The sequence below is a fragment of the Macaca thibetana genome, chromosome 10, assembly GCF_024542745.1.
Source record: "Macaca thibetana thibetana isolate TM-01 chromosome 10, ASM2454274v1, whole genome shotgun sequence".
NCBI classification, from domain to species: Eukaryota; Metazoa; Chordata; class Mammalia; order Primates; family Cercopithecidae; genus Macaca; species Macaca thibetana.
This window is the reverse complement of record NC_065587.1, coordinates 63634986-63654281: the sequence shown is the minus strand read 5'-3', so window position 1 is coordinate 63654281 and position 19296 is coordinate 63634986. Positions and strand designations below refer to the sequence as shown.

Below are 19296 nucleotides of genomic sequence, written 5' to 3'. Positions count from 1 at the left end.
ACTAACCAGAAAGACAGGGAGGGAGCGGGCGAGGAAGGGAGAGAGGGAGATAGGAAGAAACAGAAGGGAGGAGAGCCCACCACCCTAAAGAGGAAGCCACGCCATCCAGGCCTCCTGATCCAGCACAGGTCTAAGTGAAGACCTTCCCCTGTGGTCAGCTCAGCAGTGGCTGCAAACCAGGCGTGGTGGCTCAGGTCTGTAATCCCAGCGCTTTGGGAGGCCAAGGCAAGCAGATTGCCTGAGGCCAGGAGTTTGAGACCAGCTTAGGCAACACAGTGAGACCCTGTCTCTACAAAAATATTTTTAAAAATTAGCCGGGCGTAGTGGTACGTGCCTGTAGTTCCAGGTACTCGGGAGACTGAAGTGGGAGGATCGCTTGACCCTGGAGTTAAAGTTTGCAATGAGCCATGATCACGCCACTGCACTCCAGCCTGCGTGACAGAGACCAAGTCTCAAAAATTAAAATAACAATAATAGTAAGAGACTGCAACAGACCTTCAAGCTGGGGGAGCAGGTTTTCAGGCAGCTCAGGACCACAATCCCGGTTCTAAAAAGTGCGTGCAGGCACGTCCGACAACGAGGCAGCCATGCAGGTCTGGGCGCCAGCTCAGAGAGGAGGGTCCCGCATTAGGCTCAGCCATTTCGGCTTCTTTCCACTCTTGCCCTGCATTGAATTCCCGTGTTTATTAATCCCCTCCAGAGCACAAGTGAACCCATCTTGTGAGATGAAGGAAAGCGTCAGGGCTGCCCGTTGCAAACCCAGTGTGGCGCAGTGCCCAGGCCATGTGCAGTATACAGTATAGTATACTATATGTGCAGTATAGTATACAGGCCGTGTGCCTCGATACTATGGGCAGCTGCCCAGGAGACATCTCTTGGAGCAAAGTTTCTCTGCTCATCACCCCCCAACTTCCCTTTTTGTCACTTGATTCAGGTGGGGTTCACCTCTCCGTGGCCTCTCCTCTCTTTCCTTCCCCACCTCTGCACTCTGGGCCTGCTGGGAACGGAGGAGAGATGGGTGGGCCGTGGTGTGCTTCGCTCACAAACATCCACCCAGCGCCCAGGTGTGATTGGGGGAGGCTGGGTGGCCAATGACCTGTGAGCCTGTAGGCCACCCCCTTTCCCCCAGGGGACAGCTTCTGGGAGCCTGAGGTCGGGGGTCTTGGAGAAAGAACAGAAGCACACCCTTGGCTCCTTCAGGTTGGGGGTGGGTGGAGTGGAGAGCGGGGCTCTTGCCTGAACGGTCAAATCATAAAACTGTGAAGAGCTGGCCAGGCATGGTGGCTCAAGCCTGTAATCCCAGCACTGTGGGAGGCTGAGATGGGCGGATCACCTGAGATCAGTAGTTCGAGACCAGCCTGGCCAACATGGTGAAACTCCATCTCTACAAAAAATACAAAAATTAGCCAGGCGTGGTGGCACACTCCTGTAATCCCAGCTCCTCAGGAGACTGAGGTAGGAGAATCACTTGAACCCGGGGGGCAGAGGTTGCAGTGAGCCGAGATTGTGCCACTGCACTCCAGTCTGAGAGACAGAGCAAGATTCCATCTCAAACAAACAAACAAACAAACAAAAAAAACACAAAATACTATGATAAGCTGACATTTAAGCGCGCTCAGTACGTGCCTGAAACTGTCGAGTTAGTACCTTGCTTAGGTCATAGAAGGTGGGTACTGCCATCATCCCCACTTTTTAGATAGAGGAAACAAGGTGCAGAGGGTGAGTAACTGGCCCAAGATCTCACAACCAGCAGGTGGCAGAGCTGGATTTGGAGCCTGTGATTGTCCCACCCAGCCAAAGTCTAATCAGGCTTTCTGTCCTCCAAGCTCTGCGAAGCCATCCTTGGCTTCCCAGAACCTTTCTTTCCCTGGTCCGAGCTCCCAACCCACCCCCTATCTGGGCTCGAGAGAGGGAGTCTGGAAGCCACCCGGTCTCCATCCAGGAAGAACACGCTCCTGCCCACTGTAGCCCCGGTGCCTACACGAGTGCCTGCAATATAGTAGCTGCTCAATAAAGATTTGCTGACCAAGGGTCAGGGTCAGTGGCATGTGCCTGTAATCCCAGCTACACAGGAGGCTGAGGCAGGAGGATCACTTGAGCCCGGAAGTTCGAGACCATACATTGACACCCCATCTCAAAGGGGAAAAAAAAAAAAAAAAAAAAAGTTTGCTGAGCAAGCTCTGCCCTGTGTAGCTGGTGCTGGGACTCACAGTGCGCCTGCAACAGTCAGGAGAGAGGCCTGGAGCCAGGCTGCCCTCTCCAGTCCCAGCCGTGTGATGCTGGGTGAGTCACCGCGTACCTCTGGGCTGCACTTCTCTGCCTGTAGAGAGAGAGATGCCCCAGTGCCTGCCTCCCTTTGGGGGGCCCTGAACAAATGCTCCGTGGAGACATAGCTGCTGTTATTATTGCTGCCATTATCCAGGGACACCATCTGTATTCGGCCCTGGGGCTGGCAGAACGTGGTTCTCTCCCCCACTGCCCCTCTCCTGATGCTGATGGAAGCCTGCAGGGGTGTGGGGAGCCTGCCCTGGCCCAGGTCTTCTCCTCACCCGTGTCAGGAAAGAGACCCTGTCTGCACCTGTCCCCAGCCCCAGCCCAGCTGCTATTCTTAGTCCCTCCCCATTTTCCTCATCTCCAGGCATTTTCCCTCCTAAACTTGCTCTGCGTTTCCATAGGAACCAGGGGAGGGTGGAGATGGGGAGAGGGTCCTCCCCCACGGAAGGGAACTTCATTTGGGGCTCTTTGGGAGCGGCTGGCAGTGCCTGGTGGAACTTCCCCCACTGCGCCGCTCCCCTCCTCCCCAGACCCCTCCTTGAACAGCCTGTTCCTCCAACCGTTATTTTTAATACATTTATCCTGCCGCTTAATTTATCCCGCATTGTGATCAGATTTAGCTGAGAGCGCTCCGCAGCCCGGCCTGCCTGCATATTCATGAGCCGGTTCATTCATGCCGCCCCCAGAATGCTGGGCAGTAGTGGGCAGCGCGCTGCCTGGTTCCCGGGTCCCACCTGCCACAAGGGCAACCGGGGGTCAGAGGTCAAAGGCGCAGGCTGCAGCCAGAGAGTGGTGTAGGGTACAGCACCTGTGGGTAGGGGGTGGGGGGTGTCCCTGGGTGGAGGCTCTGGAGCCAAACTGTGCTAACATCTTTCTCTGCCATTGCTGATAAAATCACTTCGCCTCTCAGTTTACTCATCTGCAAAAGGGGACAATAATGTCCCCTGCTCTGGGTCACTGGAAGATCGAACAAGAGAATATACATAAATGATCACAGTGGGTATTCAGTGTAGTTCCCTGTTGTCATTGGCGTTCCTGCTGAGCAGTGACTCGTCGTGGCTCTGGGTCCTGGAGAAGCGGAGTGGTGGGCTGGTGCACGGGTCTGCCCTGGCGATGAGGCTATGGGCTGTTTCTGTCCAGCCTTTGCTGACTGCTGATACGAGCTCCTCCCCTCAAGTGAGGGTCAGGAGGGCAGTTCCCAAAAGGCAGGTGGGGCCAGAGGATGCAGTCCGGTCTCTCAGGAAGGGCCCCTGGGATTGTCCAGGGTATGTAGCCCCCACCAGGGGCCAGCGGGGAGGCTGGGGCTCTGGAAGGAGGCAGGGCTCTAGACTCCAGGTTATTCTGGCCCTTGGGAATTTCTAGGTCGGTTATTCCCTTCAGTTATTCGTTGTGTTATTTTACTGTTGCCAAGCCCGTTCTGGGCGCTGGGGATATTGCCCTGTTGTAGCTCGGGTGGACTACATCCCATCAGAGAGGTGAATCAGGCTACAGAGTGGTCAGGGCCTGCAGATGAGGCCAGATCAATTGCCTGGGGGTTCAGAAGGGGAGGAAATCATCCCAGCTGGGCATCCGGAAGGTTTCCTGTAGGAGGCAGCATTTAGGCTGAACCTTGAAAATGTGGCTGTAACAAGACTGGACGGAGTAAGATGGATACTTGAGGTCTAAGGGACAGCAAAGGCAAAGGCTGGGGATGGGAACACAGCTTGGGAGAGGCCAGCCAGGTGGAGGCTGGGAGACCCCTGAGCCCCAGGTGAGGGATCCCAACTTACATCAGCCATCCCCCGAGGTGGGAGCCAGAGGGGCCTTACCTCTGTCCCTCGCATGCGTGTACACACAGGGGCCACATTGCAGCTTGCTGGGGAAAAGAGAGGAGCTTCTGCCTGGGTCTCCTGATTAATCTATAATTAAATCAGCACAGACGCCACAGAACCATGTTGTCATTAGAGAGCTGGTGAGGGCAGACCGGGATTTCCTTGGGAACTGAGAGGCCTGCCAGTTGGCCGCAGCCCACGCCATGCACGGGTGGCCTTCAGGGGCAAGGGGCAGGCACGAGAGGCCAGAGCCTCAGCCACGAGTGAGAAAAACAGCAGCTCACTCTTGGCCATTTACAGTGTTCCCAACACTGTCTTGGTTAATCCTCATGACATGCCATGGGCTGGACCAAGCGGGGTATTATTATTTACTCGTATTTTACAGATGGAGAAACTGAGGTGTAGAGAGCCAAGGGATAAGCCAGCCTGGATCCATGGGTTTTGGAATCAGAAAATCGTGGGTACGAAATTCCGTTGCCAGCTATGTGCTCTCGGGCAGATTGCTTACCTTCTCTGTGCCTTAGTTTCTCCATCTGTGTATTGGGGACAAGACCTTATCACTTCAAAGCATTGCTTAAGGATTGAATAAGGCAACTCACACAAAGAACTTAGCACAGCGCTTGGTGCTTGGCAAACACTCATCAAATGCTGCTACTTAACACTTCGCTGTAACTGCTTCTCTCTTGTCCATCTTTCTTGCCAGAATATGGACTCCATGAGGATGGGGACTGTCTGTCTTGTTAATTTCATAGTGTTCAATAAATTACTAGTATGTGAGACAGCCTTTGGTAAGCTGCAAAGTGCTAAACCATTAGATACTATTTTCTCTGTCTATGTTCTACCTTGCTCTAAAAAGGATTCAAGGAGATAAGTATTAATATTATTATCTTTGTTATTATCACTGTTATGTACCAACTCTGTTACTCAGAGGTGGTTCTTCCTTAAATTAATATAGAAAAAAATCTAGGCCAGGTGTGGTGGCTCATACTTGTAATCCCAGCACTTTGGGAGGCCGAGGCGGGTGGATCATTTAAGGCCAGGAGTTTGAGACCAGCCTGGGCAACATGGTGAAGCCCCATCTCTACTAAAAATACAAAAAGTAGCCAGGTGTGGTGGTGTGTGCCTGTAATCCCAGTGCTGGTGGAGGCTGAGGCAGGAGAATCACTTGAACCTGGGAGATGAAGGTTGCAGTGAGCTGAGATCACACCACTGTACTCCAGCCTGGGTGACAGAGCAAGACTCTGTCTCAAACAAACAAGAAAGAGAAAGAAAGAAGGAAGGAAGGAAGGGAGGGAGGAATGGAGGGAGGGAGGGAGGGAAAGAAAGAAAAAAGGAAAGGAAAGCAAAGGAAAAACAAAAAGTCTAGAAATAGTCAAGGAGCCTCAATTCATAGGTGGCCGCTAAGAGGTGAGGCAGAGACCGGCGTCTGGAGGGAACATCTAGAGACAGCTGCAGAAACCTCTGGGCCAACCAAGGAGCTACAGCCTGGGAAGCCCTGGAAGAACTCCTTGCTCTTGTAATTTGGGAGGCTCTGGATTTTCAGCAAGACCAGAGGGGCTGGAGCCTGCAGCCCACCTAAGAAGACTGGATCTAAGGAATCTGCCTTTGAAGAGTGAGAGGGCATTTGGGGATCATCGTTATCTCCGTGGCACAGTGGTTTCCACCCTCTCCGCTGGGATCTGAGGTTTCTTACACAAATAACTGTTAAAGTCCCAGATTCTCCAAATAAGTTACTTTAAATACGATCAATTAGAACGGATTCAAAGTTATCCCTGAGACAGTGTGGCCCCACACACCTACATTTTTGAGTGGACAGTGAAGGACCAGAGCTGTCTGTTGTTCACAAAGCCTCTCTTGCCTGTGCCTCGAGCCCCTGAAGAATGACGACTGTTGGCTGTCCCTCACCTGTGGACATCACATTGTAGCACAGGCTGCTGTGTCCTGCCCGCATTCCCAGAGGTGCCGGCCGAGGGCTCCCTGTGACTCTCAGCCCGAGACTCTGCGCAGAGCCTACTCCTCTAGAAGTGCCAAGACTCGATTCCCCCGGAGCTGCTCTCGAGCAAAGGGCCTGGGGGCTGGCCAGGAAGGACTTCCTTGACCCTCAGTGGGACAGTCACCCACAGTGGCGGCTCATGTCTCCACTTCCCTCCCTTTCCTGGCTCGTTCCCCTTGTCCCATGTAAACTACTTGCACCCAACTCCTCATCCCAGGATCTGTGCTTGGGGGAACGGAACCGCAGACACACTCCAAAATTACAGTTGCTTTATTGTCCTGCAGGAATTTCTGAGAGGTGTTCAAGTCTATGGATATGCCTGGGAGGGCATCCATCATGTGAGCTGTGAGGGCACCTGGGGCTTGGTTGGGCGGGGTTGGGGGAGCGGTGGTCAGTGGATCGTTCTGGCCAATAGAGGCTGACGATAAATCGAAAGCCTCACCTCAGTGCCTGGCAGGAGCAGGTGCAGACCCTGAACTGAGGACTCCGCTGAAGCAGGGAGGCACCTGATTTGTTTGGTAGTCACCAATTAAGCACCTACTGTATGCTGAGGATAAAACAGGTGAATGAGATAGCAACCATCCTCGTCCCTGGGGAGGTCTGAGTCCGTGGGGGAAGAGAGTCGTATCAATGCGTGGATCAAGGTTAGAGACGAGTGAAGAAGAACTTCAGAGGCCTCTGGTAAATTCATCCATTCTTTTAAGGCATTTATTGAGTAATTATGGCTTATGAGGCACCGTGTTAGGCCTTGTGGATGAAAGAGAGAGGCTATCATCATGCTCTACTCAGAAAGGAGACAAGGTAACATCTGACATTTACTGAGCTCCTACTACTGTGTGCCAGGCACTGAGTAGGGTGCTTTCCATAGTTTATCTCATTCCTTTTTGTTTGCTCGTTTTTGTTCTGTTTTGTTTGTTTGTTTGTTTGTTTATTTTGATCTCGCTCTGTCACCCAGGCTGGAGTACAGTGGTATGATCTCAGCTCACTGCAACCTCCACCTCCCAGGTTCAAGCGATTCTCATGCCTCAGTCTCCCAAGTAGCTGGGATTACAGATGTGTACCACCATACCCGGCTAATTTTTGTATTTTTAGTAGAGATGGGGTTTCACCATGTTGGCCAAGCTGGTCTTGAACTCCTGACCTCAGGTGGTCTGCCCACCTCAGCCTCCCAAAGTGCTGGGATTAGGTGTGAGCCACTGCGTCCAGCCTTGTTTTGTTTTTTTTTGAGACAGGGTCTTGCTCTGTAGCCCAGGCCAGAGTGCAGTAGTGCAGTCATAGCTCACTGTAGCTTCCATCTCCTGGGCTCAAGCTATCCTCTCACCTCAGCCTCCCAAGTAGCTGAAACTACAGGCACGCACCACCACGTCCAGCTAATTTTTGTATTTTTTGTAGAGACGGGGTTTCACCATGTTGCTCAGGTTGGAATCTCATTTCTTATCACAACAAATCCATTATGGGGGTAGCTATTCTTATCTCCACACAGAGAACAGGCCCTGAAAGGTGATGCAACTCACAAGACCACATGGCTGGGAAGTGGCAGAGCTGGGCTTCAACCTAGATCTGTCGGATTCCCAACCCCCCATACTATTTTTTCCCTCGAATCAGACCACAGTCTGTGGCTTTTGTCTTAAATACCCACTGAGTGAACCAGTTTTTAAAAGAACAAAACCTGGAAGCAAACCAGGCCAGGCTCAGATGGAGCTAGAACAAGCTTTTGCTGGGGTCAATCTCCCGCTCCGAGGCCCTGCCTCATCTACAGGGGGCCCAAGCCTGGTCTGTGACCCCTGTCTGTAGGGAATCCAGGACACCTGGAAGCTGACCTCATTTCACCCTAAAGAGTCAGGGAAGGGAGGCTCCAGAGAGGCCCTGCTCCCTGTGCCCAGTGGGTCTCCCCTGTGGACTGATACATGGTTCAGCAAAGCCCAGACCCTCCCTGCCACCTCCCCAAAGGTAGTCAAGGCAGGACCTGGCTGCTGATGGGAGGATGTTCCTGTTATTACTACAGGAAAAAAAAATCAGCCTAAATCTTAGTGGCCTAAACTAACAATTTTGTTACGTTTACAGACTCTGTGGGTCAAGAATTTGGACAAGGCACAGTGGGGGCGTGAGCTCCATGATGTCCACTGTCTCACCTAGGAAGATTCAGTAGCTGTGGGTACCATGACAGCTGGCAGCTGGAATCATCTGAGGATCATCACCCACATGTCTGACGGTTGATGCTGGCTGTCAGGTAGGACTTCAGCTGGGCTGTCAGCTGCAACAGCTACCTGTGTGCTGTCTTTTCCTGTGGGCTAGTTTGGGCTTCCTCCCAGCATGGCGGCTGAGTTCTAAGGACAAGTTGGGTTCTAAGGGCTCTCTTCCCAAAAGAGGCAAGTAGAAGTTGAATCTCTTTTGTGACCTAACTTTGGAAATCACATAGCCTTGTATCATTTCTGCAAGAGTCACAAGTCCACCCAAATTAAAGACAGGGGGACACAGACCTCACCTCTCAATGGGATAACATATGGAATTGGAGATACTGTTAAGGACATCTTTGGTCACATAATTTACTACCAAAGACAGTAGGGAGGAATTGGTTATCCAGGTGTGAGTGATTGCCTCAAGGGTGGAGGGGCAGCCAGCATTGAATGGGGGCCAGCCTGAATGGATGACAGGGAGAGCAGCTTGGATTGAGGTTGACTTCTGAGATCCAGGCAACAAGGCCAGAGATACCAAGGCAGAGGTTCAGCTGGACGCAGAGGAACAAACATTGTTTTATTTATTTACCTATTACCCCTCCATCAGTCTGGCCACCTGGTCTCCCATCTATCTATTCATCCATCTACACATCCATCTATCCATCCATCCATCCATCCACCCACCCACCCATCCACACACCTATCCATTCATCCTCCATCCACCGACCCATGTATCCATCCATTCATCCACCTATTCATCCATCACCCATCTATCCAATTTATCCATCCGTCTATCCTTTCATCCATCCATTTAGTCTACCCACCTATATACCTTATTCACTTTCACTATGACTCAGTTTCCTCATCTGTAAAATGGGGATCATAATATAAGCCTCATGGGATTGTTTGAGAATTCAATGAATTGATAAATGTAAAGTCCCCAGCACATATTAATAACTCGATAAATATTATCTATTTTTATTAACATGAGTATGATTCTTCTATTCAGGCATGTACCCACATATAAATCTATCTTCCCATCCACTCTCCCATTCATCTGTTTTTTTTTTTCATTTATTCAGTAGTACAGTTAACCATATGCACATTTAATTTATATGAGTTCTATTCTTAGCAATAAAGAAAGATGGAAAACGAATTTTAAAAGCACAGTTGACTTTTCATGCCATTTTGCACAATGGGTGTGTGGCCCAGAGGAAGTATGAGGTGAGCCATGTTACTAATTGTGGGGTTGGAGGTGAGAGCAAAACCACATAGCTGCATTTCTGGGGCAGTTTATTGGATTTTACAGGGTAATTTTAACTGTCCTTGGTTCATGCTGACTTTCCCACCTTTTAAATGGAGTAGGACCCACCTCTCTATGATGTGCCCTGGCTGGCTCCCAGCAGCACAGATGCAGCAGGACCTGGTCCCTGCCCTCAATATGCTCACAGTGCATGGCATGTTCAGTGGCACAGACGCATAAACAGACCATGATGGTGTAGTATGAAAAGTTCAAGCTGGAGAAGCACTGTGGGCAAATGACTGCTGTGGGGAGGGCAGAAAGTTCAGCAGGGAGGCCTTTGTGAGCGTGTGACATTTAAACAAAATCTTAAAGCATATGAGCAGAAATTCTCAAGACACTCAAGAAGGAGAAGGGCGCACCAGGCGGAGGGAACGGCACGTTATGCAGAGAGATGAAAGATCACAGGGTGTCGAGGGACACAAGCCTGGAGGTGTCATCAGGGCTGATCTGAGCGGGCCTACGGTACCAGCCAGGGAGTTTGGGCTTTATCCTGCAGGTGGCGGGCAGCTGTGGAGAGGGTTGGTCAGAGGAGAGGTAGGGTCAGAGTTGTGATTTCAATAAATTGCTCCTGCTACTGTGTGATGGATGAACAGGAAAAGAAAAGTCTGGAAGCACAGAGACCAGAGTGGGAGGCTGAGCCCCACCTAGTTTCCAGTGAGTTCTGGGAAGGTGGGGCTGCCACAGAGAAGGCCTGAAGACAGTGAACCAAGTGCCCCGTTACTGGGCAGATTTCCCACTTTGGTCTTGAGATTCCCCATATATGGCCTCACAGGTGTTTTAAGTCGAAACAGCAGACCTCCCCTCAGGGTCAGCTAGAGGGCTTAGGTTCTGCACCCCATAAAGTCTGCCTGGGGCTGGAAAGTGCTCTTCACTGGATATATAGTGTCATTTTATTGTTTTTTTGGGTTTTATTTGGTTTTTGTTTTGTTTTGTTTTGTTTTCCTTTTTGAGATGGAGTCTTGCTCTGTTGCCCAGGCTGGAGTGCAGTGGTGGCCTCGGCTCATTGCAACCTCTGCTTCTGAGGTTCAAGTGATTCTCCTGCCTCAGCCTCCTGAGTAGCTGGGGCTATAGGCGCGTGCCACCATGCCCGGCTAATTTTTGTATTTTTTGTAGAGACAGGGTTTCACCATGTTGGCCAGACTGGTCTCGAACGTCTGACCCAAGTGAAATGCCTGCCTCTGCCTCCCAAAGTGCTGGGATTATAGATGTGAGCCACTGTGAACGACCTGTTGTTGTTTGTTTTTTAAATTTATCTCCCTTGGGGTTCATTTTGACTCCTGAATCTGAGGGTTCGTATCTTTCATCCATTCTGGACAGTTTTTTGAATGCTACCTTTCCCCCATTTTCTCAATTATCTCTTCTTGGAACTCAAAGTAGAGGTTGTCAGACCTTTTTCATCTATCCTCTGTGTCTGTCTTAGTTTTCCCTCCATTTCTTTCTGCTGTATTCTGGATCACATTTTTTTTTCTCTTCAGCTGAGGTTAACAACCTGTGGTTTAACCCTTCTAAGAGTTAAAAATTCTAATTATTGTATATTTTTTATTTCTTGAAGTTTGGCTTGGTTCTTTTTCAAACCTGCCTGTTCTTTCTGTAGCATCCCTCACTGCGTATTCATTGTTTCAAGCTCCTCTGTTCTGTCCGTAAACACATGGAATGTATTTACTGTATTTTACATTTTGAATCCTACAATACCAATATCTGAAGTCTTTGTGTATCTGACTTTGTTGTTTGCTGTTTCTTCTGTCTTGCTCAGGGTGGCATGTCTCTTGGATGCTTTGAATTTCATTTTTATTTTCAGTCGGACCTCTGGGAATTTCACTGAGGACCAGGCTGAAGGAGTTTACTTCCAGGGAGAGTGCAAAACATTTAAATTGAATTGTTATTGAGGGAACATACAATAGAGTGCATTAATTTTAAATGCACATTTTAAATAGATGTACATCCCCATAACCACCATCCAGATCAAGATATAGAACGTTCTCAGCACTGCAGAGTCTCCTCATCTCCCTTTCCAGTCTACCTGCGCCCCAAGAGGGAGCCCCATTCTAACTTCTGCCAAATCACTGAGGAGTTGTGAAATGATATACAAACAAAACCATGTGGTACTTTTTTTTCTTGTTTTCAAGACAGGGCCTCACTCTGTCACCTAGGCTGGAGTGCAGTGGCACAATCACAGTTCATCGTAGCCACAAACTCCTGGGCTCAAGCAATCCTCCCACCTCAGCCTCCCAAGTAGCTGGAACTATAGGTATGCACCACCACACTGGCTAATTTTTTAAAAAAATTTTTTTGTAGAGATGGGGTTTCCCTATGTTGCCCAGCCTGGTCTCAAACTGCTGGCCTCAAGTGATCCTCTGGCCTCAGCTTCCAAGAATGCTGGGATTACACGCATGAGCCACCTTACCTGACTGTAGTATTCTTTATCTTGATGTATATCTGTGAGATTCATTCATGTTATCCCATGTGGTGACACTGTCTTTATTTTCATTTCTGTATAGTATTCCATTGTATGAATATATCACAGTTGGGTTTTCCATTCTCCTGATGAGTTATCCAAGTTACATTTGGCTAATTTCCAGTTAGGAACTATGATGAATAAAGTTTCCATGAGCATTCCTGTTTATTTCTTTTGGTGAACATTGCATTTATTTTTATAGGGTAAATACCCCAGAGTGAAATTACTGGGTGATGGAATATATGGATGTTTGGCTTTAGTAGACCCTGCCGAAGTTTTCCAGGGTGGTTGTGCCAATTTACTCTCCCACCATCTGCATATGAGGATTCTGATTACTCTACACCCCTCCCAGCACTTCGCATTGACAGTTTGCCATTGTGGTGGGAGTGTAGTAGTATTTCACCATGGTGTTAATTTTTATTTTCCCGATGATTAATGACGTAGAACACCTTTCCATGTTTATTGGCTATTTTGATCTATTTGATGTAGTGTAGTCTGTTGACTGTTTTTTTTTTTTTTTTTTTCTGAACTCAATTAAGTGGAATTCACTGGAAAGGTAAAGTGGCTTATATTCCAGGTTATATAACACCTCCAGCACAGTGTAGGGCAGTGATGTGCTGGCAAACCGGTTCTCAGACTTTTTTTTTTTTTTTTTTTTTAAAGACAAGATCTTGCTCTGTCTTCCAGGCTGGAGTACAGTGACACAGTCTCGGCTCTCTGCAGCCTCAAGCTCCTAGGCTCAAGCAATCCTCCCGCCTCAGCCTCCTGAGGAGTTGAGACTACAGGCGTGCCCTGCCACACCCGGCTAATATTTGTATTTTTATAGATAGGGGGGTTCACCATGTTGCCCAGGCTGGTCTCAAACTCCTGGGCTCAAGTGATCCTCCCACCTCAGTCACCTGAAATGCTAGGATTATAGATGTGAGCCACCACGCCCAACCAGATTGGCCAGGTTTTTTTTTGCAGCTGATTTGCAGGGTTTTCTGGGTTTTTTGGTTTTTTGTTTTTCTGTTTTTTTGAGACAGAGACTCGTTTTGTCACCCAGGCTGGAGTGCAGTGGTGGGATCTTAGCTCACTGCAAGCTCTGCCTCCCGGGTTCACGCCATTCTCCTGCCTCAGCCTCCTGAGTAGCTGGGAGTACAGGTGCCCGCCACCATGCCCGGCTAATTTTTTGTATTTTTAGTAGAGACAGGGTTTCACCCTGTTAGCCAGGATGGTCTCGATCTCCTGACCTCGTGATCCACCCGCCTTGGCCTCCCAAAGTGCTGGGATTACAGGCGTGAGCCACCGTGCCCGGCCGATTTGCAATATTTTCTGATTTCCATGATATACATAGTTCAACCATAGCCAATTTCAAGTTACTGAATGGCTCGCAAAACTCCTGAATATTTAACAAATGGTTCCCATGAGCCAGGATGGATTAGCTCCAGGACACCACTGTGTCTAGGGTAGCACCTCTAATAAAACTAATTGATATTTCTGCAGCAAACTGTGTAAATATTCACACTAATTTGTATAAAACATCTTCATATCCATTGAGGTCAGATTTTTGCGTGCAAATGAGTCAACCATGAATTAACTGTAAAAGAAGGACTTTCAGTTGAGAAAGATCTTTGGATTTTCACATTGCACGTAAATGATAGTGGGTCTGTTTCCGCACGGATTCCTCCCTCTGCAGGTTTGCTGATACTGTTGGGATCCTTCAGGAAATCCTGGTTGTGAGCAGCAGTGAGCAATGATTTTGAGCTCAGTGGTCTCCAGCGTCCCTTCTAGTTCTAGAAGTCTATGGCTAAACATTTAAGAAATATTTCACTAACTGCCCGTTTGGCTTTATTTCTGTTTTAGTACTACTGTGGGCTGGAGTCTTTCAAAACATGGTCTCTGGAGCCATGAAGCGCTGGTTTCTGGTAAACCCAGTGCCCACATGGTCCTTCTCACAGAAGGTTCTGGAGTCAGGCTGCCTAGACTTAAATGTTGGCTCCACCACTGGCTTGCTCTTGGATTTGGGGCAAGTCACATGAAATCCCTCTGTGCCTTTGTTTCCTCACTGATAAAAACTGACGTGTGACAAAAGGTGGAATTCCTGAGGTCCATCTCTGGGCTGCCCATGGGGGGCTTCCTCAGACATAGGACCCCAGATGGCATTGAGCATCTTGAGTCAGCCAGCGTTGACCAGTGGAGGGGGCAGTTTGCAGTGGCCACAAGAGAATCTTACTCCGGACGACTTAGTGCCTCGGTGTTCCCCATCTTCCCTGAGGCAGCTTCTTGGTCAGCGGCGCTCAGACCCAAGGCCTATCCCTTCCTCAGGAAATCCTGCTCCTGCTTGAGGAAACTTCGCATCGAAGGCCTCCCCCAACCCTGGCAACAGGTCGAAATCCACCACTGTGAGATATCTCAGACTTGGTTTCTTGAGTCTTTTTCTTCCTGTAGGGCCTGTCGGGAGATCCTGATTTAGATCTCACCTCTCCCCTCCCCTCCCTGATTTAGATCTCGCCTCCTCCCTCCCTCTAGGGGCAGCGGAAGCTGTGACCAGGCTCATGCTTTGTGTCCTGCACCGTCCAGGCCAAGGGAAGGCCAGCTGCCAGAGGCAGGGCCAGTGGCCACTCTTGTCAGGTTCTCATCATTAAACTGTTGTTCTGATGTCTATTTGTAAAATTGGGTTGTCTGTCTTGTTCCTGTAGGTTCCTGGGAGCTCTTTCGTCTGGCTCTCAGCCATCAGTTGGATATCTGTGTTGAAAACATAATGTCTCCTAGTCTGAGGCTTGCCTTTTACCTCTTCTAAAAGAAGAGTTCAATATTAATGAAGTCTAATTTATCATTATTTTCTTTTATCATTAGTGTTTCTTTGTTTGTTTGTTTTGTGAGACAGGGTCTTGCTCTGTTGCTCAGGCTGAGTGCCGTGGTATGATAACGGTTCACTGCAGCCTCAACCTCCCAGGCTCAAGTGATCCTCCCACCTCAGCCTCCCGAGTCGCTGGGACTACGGGTGCACACCACCATGCCCAGTTAATTTTTGTATTTTTTTGTAGAGATGGCATTTCACCATGTTGCCCTGGCTAGTCTTGAACTCCTGAGCTCAAGTGATCCTCCTGCCTCAGTCTTCCAAAGTGCTGAGATTACAAGTGTAAGCCACCGTGCTCAACCAGTGTTTCTTATATCTTTTAGGAAATGAAGATATTTATTCATATTTTCTTCTAGAATTTGTATCGTTTTTGTACAGATCTATGAAATTGATCTATTTTGAAATTAATTATATCTTCAATTAATTTTTGTGTATGGTGCATGGTAAGAGTCAAAATTCCTTTTTGTCATATGGATATCTAGTTTTGGTGGCATATTTATTGAAAAGACCACCCTATTCCCCACTGAATTTCAGGATACGTCATGAGCCAGCTGATGGGGCATGGGTCCAGTTTGGGACTGTCTTCAGTACTTTCTATCTGTTTGTCTTTGCACTAATGCTACACTGTCTTGATTACTATAGCTTATTTTTATTTAATCTTTTTGTCTGGAGAGAATTGTAGATTTGCACACCATTGTAAGAAAGAATACAGAGAGATCCCACATTCCCTTTACCTGGTTTCTCCCAATGGTAACATCTTGTGAAACTGTAGTATAATATCACATCTAGAACATTGATATTGATGCAACCCTCTGGTCTAATTCAGATTTCCCCAGTTTTACCTGCATTCATTTGTGCATGAGTGTGTGTATGTTTAGTTCTGTATAATTTTATCACCTGTGTAGGTCTGCGTATCCACACACAGTGGAGCTTCAGAACACTTTCATCACCACCAGAATCTCGTGTTTCCCTTTTTTTTTAGCCACACCCGCCACCCTTCCACATTCTCTCTTCACCACACTCCTAACCCCAATCCCTGACTAATTTGTTCTCCATTTCTGTGTCTTTATCCAGAAATGTTATATAAATGGAATCACACAATGTGTAACCTTTCGGGATTGGCTTCTTTCATGCAGCGTAAATTCCCATGGGATGCACACGGTGGTTCCGTGTGTCAGTAGTTTGTTCCTTTTTATTGATGAATGGTATTCCATGGTGTGGATGCACCAAGTTGTTTGGCCATTCATCTGTTGAAGGATATCTGAGTTGTTTCCAGTTTGGGGTTGCTATGAATAGAGTTGCTATAAACAATTATGTGAACATGATTTTTGTGCGAACATAAGTTTCTATTTCTCTTGGATAAATGCCCAAGAGTGCAATTTCTGAGGTGTATGGTAACTGTATGTTTAGGGTGTTTTTTTCAATTGACTTTATTTTGTAGAGCCATCTTACATTTACAGAAAAAAAATTGAATGGAAGGTACAGAGAGTTCTTATATGTCCCCAACCCTACATACACAGAGCCTCCCCCGCCTCGAAATCCCACCACCAGAGTGGTGCATTTGTTATCATCAATAAACCTAAATTGACACATCATTATCACACAGAGACCATGGTTTACATTAGGGTTCACTCTGGTGTACATTCTGTGGCTTTTGGCCAATGTAAAACGACATGTGTCCCTCATTACAGTGTCATTCAGATAATTTTCGCTGCCCTGAAAATCCTCTATGTTCCACCCGTTCATCCCTCTCTACCCCCAACCCCTGGCAACCACCTGATGCTTTTACTGTCTCCATAATTTTGCCTTCTCCAGAATGTCATTTATAGCTGATACTTAAACAATGCAGGAGGCAGGGGTACTGACCCCGTGTGCAGTTGAGAATTTGAGTATAACTTTTGACCCCCAAAACCTAACTACTAATAACTTACTGTTGACCAGAAGCCTTACTGATAACGAGCAGTTGATTAACACCTATGTTGTATGGTATACGTATTACATACTGTATTCTTACAATCAAGTAAGCCAGGGAAAAGAAAATGTTATGATGAAAAATCATAAGAAAGAGAAAATACATTTACTATTCATTCAGTGGAAGTAGATAATCATAAAGGTCTTTACCCTTATCTTCACATTGTGTAGGCTGAGGAAGAGGAGCAATAGGAGGTGTTGGTCTTGCTGTCTCAGGGGTGGTGGTTCATCTGTGAAATTTTTCAAAGTATTGCAAATTTCAAAGTTGTCATATATATATATATATATATATATATAAAATCCACATATAAGTGGACCTGTGTGATTAGAACCTGTGTTGTTCAAGGGTCAACTGCAGTTGAAATCATACAGTAGGTAGCCTTTTCAGATTGGCTCTTTTCTCTTAGTAATAGGCATTTAATATTTCTCTATGTCTTTTCATGGCTAGATAGTGCCTTTCTTTTTAGTGCTGAATAATATTTCACTGTCTGGATATAGCACAGTTTACTTGTCCACTAACCTACTGAAGGACATCTTGGTTGCTTCTGCATTTTGGCAATTATCAATAAAACTGAAATAGAATTTGAAGTGCAAGTTTTTATGTGATGTAAGTTTTCAACTCGTTTAGGCAAATACTAAGGAGCATGATTGCTGGATCAGATGGTTAGAGTATATTTAATTCTGTAAGAAACCACCAAACCATCTTCCAAAGTGGCTGTACCATTTGCATTCCCACCAGCAGTGAATGAGAGTTCCTGTTGCTCCACATCCTCACCAGCGTTTGGTGTTGTCAGTGTTTTGGATTTTTGCCATTCTAATAGGTGTGTATGGAGTGGTATCTCGTTGTTTAAATTTGCAATTCTCTGATGACATATGATGTTGAACATTTTTCATATGTTTACTTGCTATCCGTATATCTTTGGAGAGGTGTCTGTTAAGGTCTTTTGCCCAGTTTTAAGTCGGGTTGTTTGTTTTCTTATTGTTGAGTTTTAGGAGCTCTTCGTGTATTTTGGATAACAGTCCTTTACCAAGTATTTCTTTTACAAATACAGTCATGCACCGCATAATAATGTTTCTGTCAATGACAAGCCACATATATGTAGGTGGTCCTATAGAATTATAATGGAGCTTTAAAAAAAGTCGTATTGCCTAGTGACATAGTAGATGTCTTAATGTTCTAGGCTGACACATTCTTCATGTGTTTGTAGTAGCGCCGATGTAAACAAACCTACCGTGCCACCAGTAGTATAAAAGTCTAACATATACAATTATGTACATTTAATAATGATAATAAACAACTGTCACTGGTTGTGTATTTACTATATCATGTTTTCATTGTTATTTTAGAGCGTACTTCTACTATTAAAAAAAGTTTACTTAAAACAGTATGCCATGGTATGCTGGCAGCGGCTCATGCATCTCGTGTTTATTCTTGTACAGCTGTACAATGTGTTTGTGTTTTAAGCTAATTGTTATTACACAAGAGTCAAAAGTTTTTGTCATTGTTGTTTTGTTTTGTTTTTTGAGATGAATTCTTGCTGTGTTGCCCAGGCTGGAGTGCAGTGGCGCAATCTCGGCTTACTGCAACCTCTGCCTCCCAGGTTCAAGCAATTCTCCCTGCCTCAGCCTCCCAAGTAGCTGAGATTACAGGTGCCGGCCACCATGCCTGGCTAATGTTGTATTTTTAGTAGAGACAGGGTTTTGTCACATAAGCCAGGCTGGTCTTTTTTTTTTTTTTTTTGAGACGGAGTCTTGCTCTGTCACCCAGGCTGGAGTGCAGTGGCCGGATCTCAGCTCACTGCAAGCTCCACCTCCCGGGTTCATGCCATTCTCCTGCCTCAGCCTCCCAAGTAGCTGGGACTACAGACGCCCGCCACCTCGCCCGGCTAGTTTTTTTTGTATTTTTAGTAGAGACGGGGTTTCACCGTGTTAGCCAGGATGGTCTCGATCTCCTGACCTCGTGATCCGCCCGTCTCGGCCTCCCAAAGTGCTGGGATTACAGGCTTGAGCCACCGCGCCCGGCCGCCAGGCTGGTCTTGAACTCCTGACCTCAGGTGATCCACCCTCCTCGGCCTCCCAAAGTGCTGGGATTACAAGTGTGAGCTACCGTGCCCAGCCAAAAAGTATTTTTTAAGTTTAAAGTTTATAAAGTAAAAAAGGTACAGTAATCTGAGTTGAGTTCTTGTTGCATTTTGAGAGTTCCTTGAGAGTTCTAAGGTTAATTTATTATTGAAGAAAGAAAAATATTTTTTATAAATTTAGTGTATCCTAAGTATACAGTATTCATAAATTCTATATTAGTGTATAGTAATGTCCTCAGCCCTCACATTCATTCACCCCTCACTCATTGACTTACCCAGAGCAACTCCCAGTCCTGCAAGCTCCACTGATGATAAATGCCCTATACAGGTGTACCATTTTAAAATCTTTTACACCATATTTTTACTGTACCTTTTCTGTTTAGATATGT

General features: G+C 47.1%; 1 protein-coding gene across 2 annotated transcripts in view; it reads left to right on the top strand.

The window, feature by feature from the left end:
• MYL9 (myosin light chain 9) overlaps nt 1-19296 on the top strand; it is a 345283-nt gene that overhangs the window by 56073 nt on the left and 269914 nt on the right. The window contains exon 1 of one of the 2 annotated variants that reach the window (XM_050807338.1): nt 2697-2701. The exons of the other annotated variant lie outside the window; for it this stretch is intronic. The gene's annotated coding sequence lies outside the window, so the exon portion shown is untranslated. Of the gene's footprint in view, nt 1-2696; nt 2702-19296 lie in introns of those variants that run through there. 2 annotated transcript variants of the gene reach the window in all.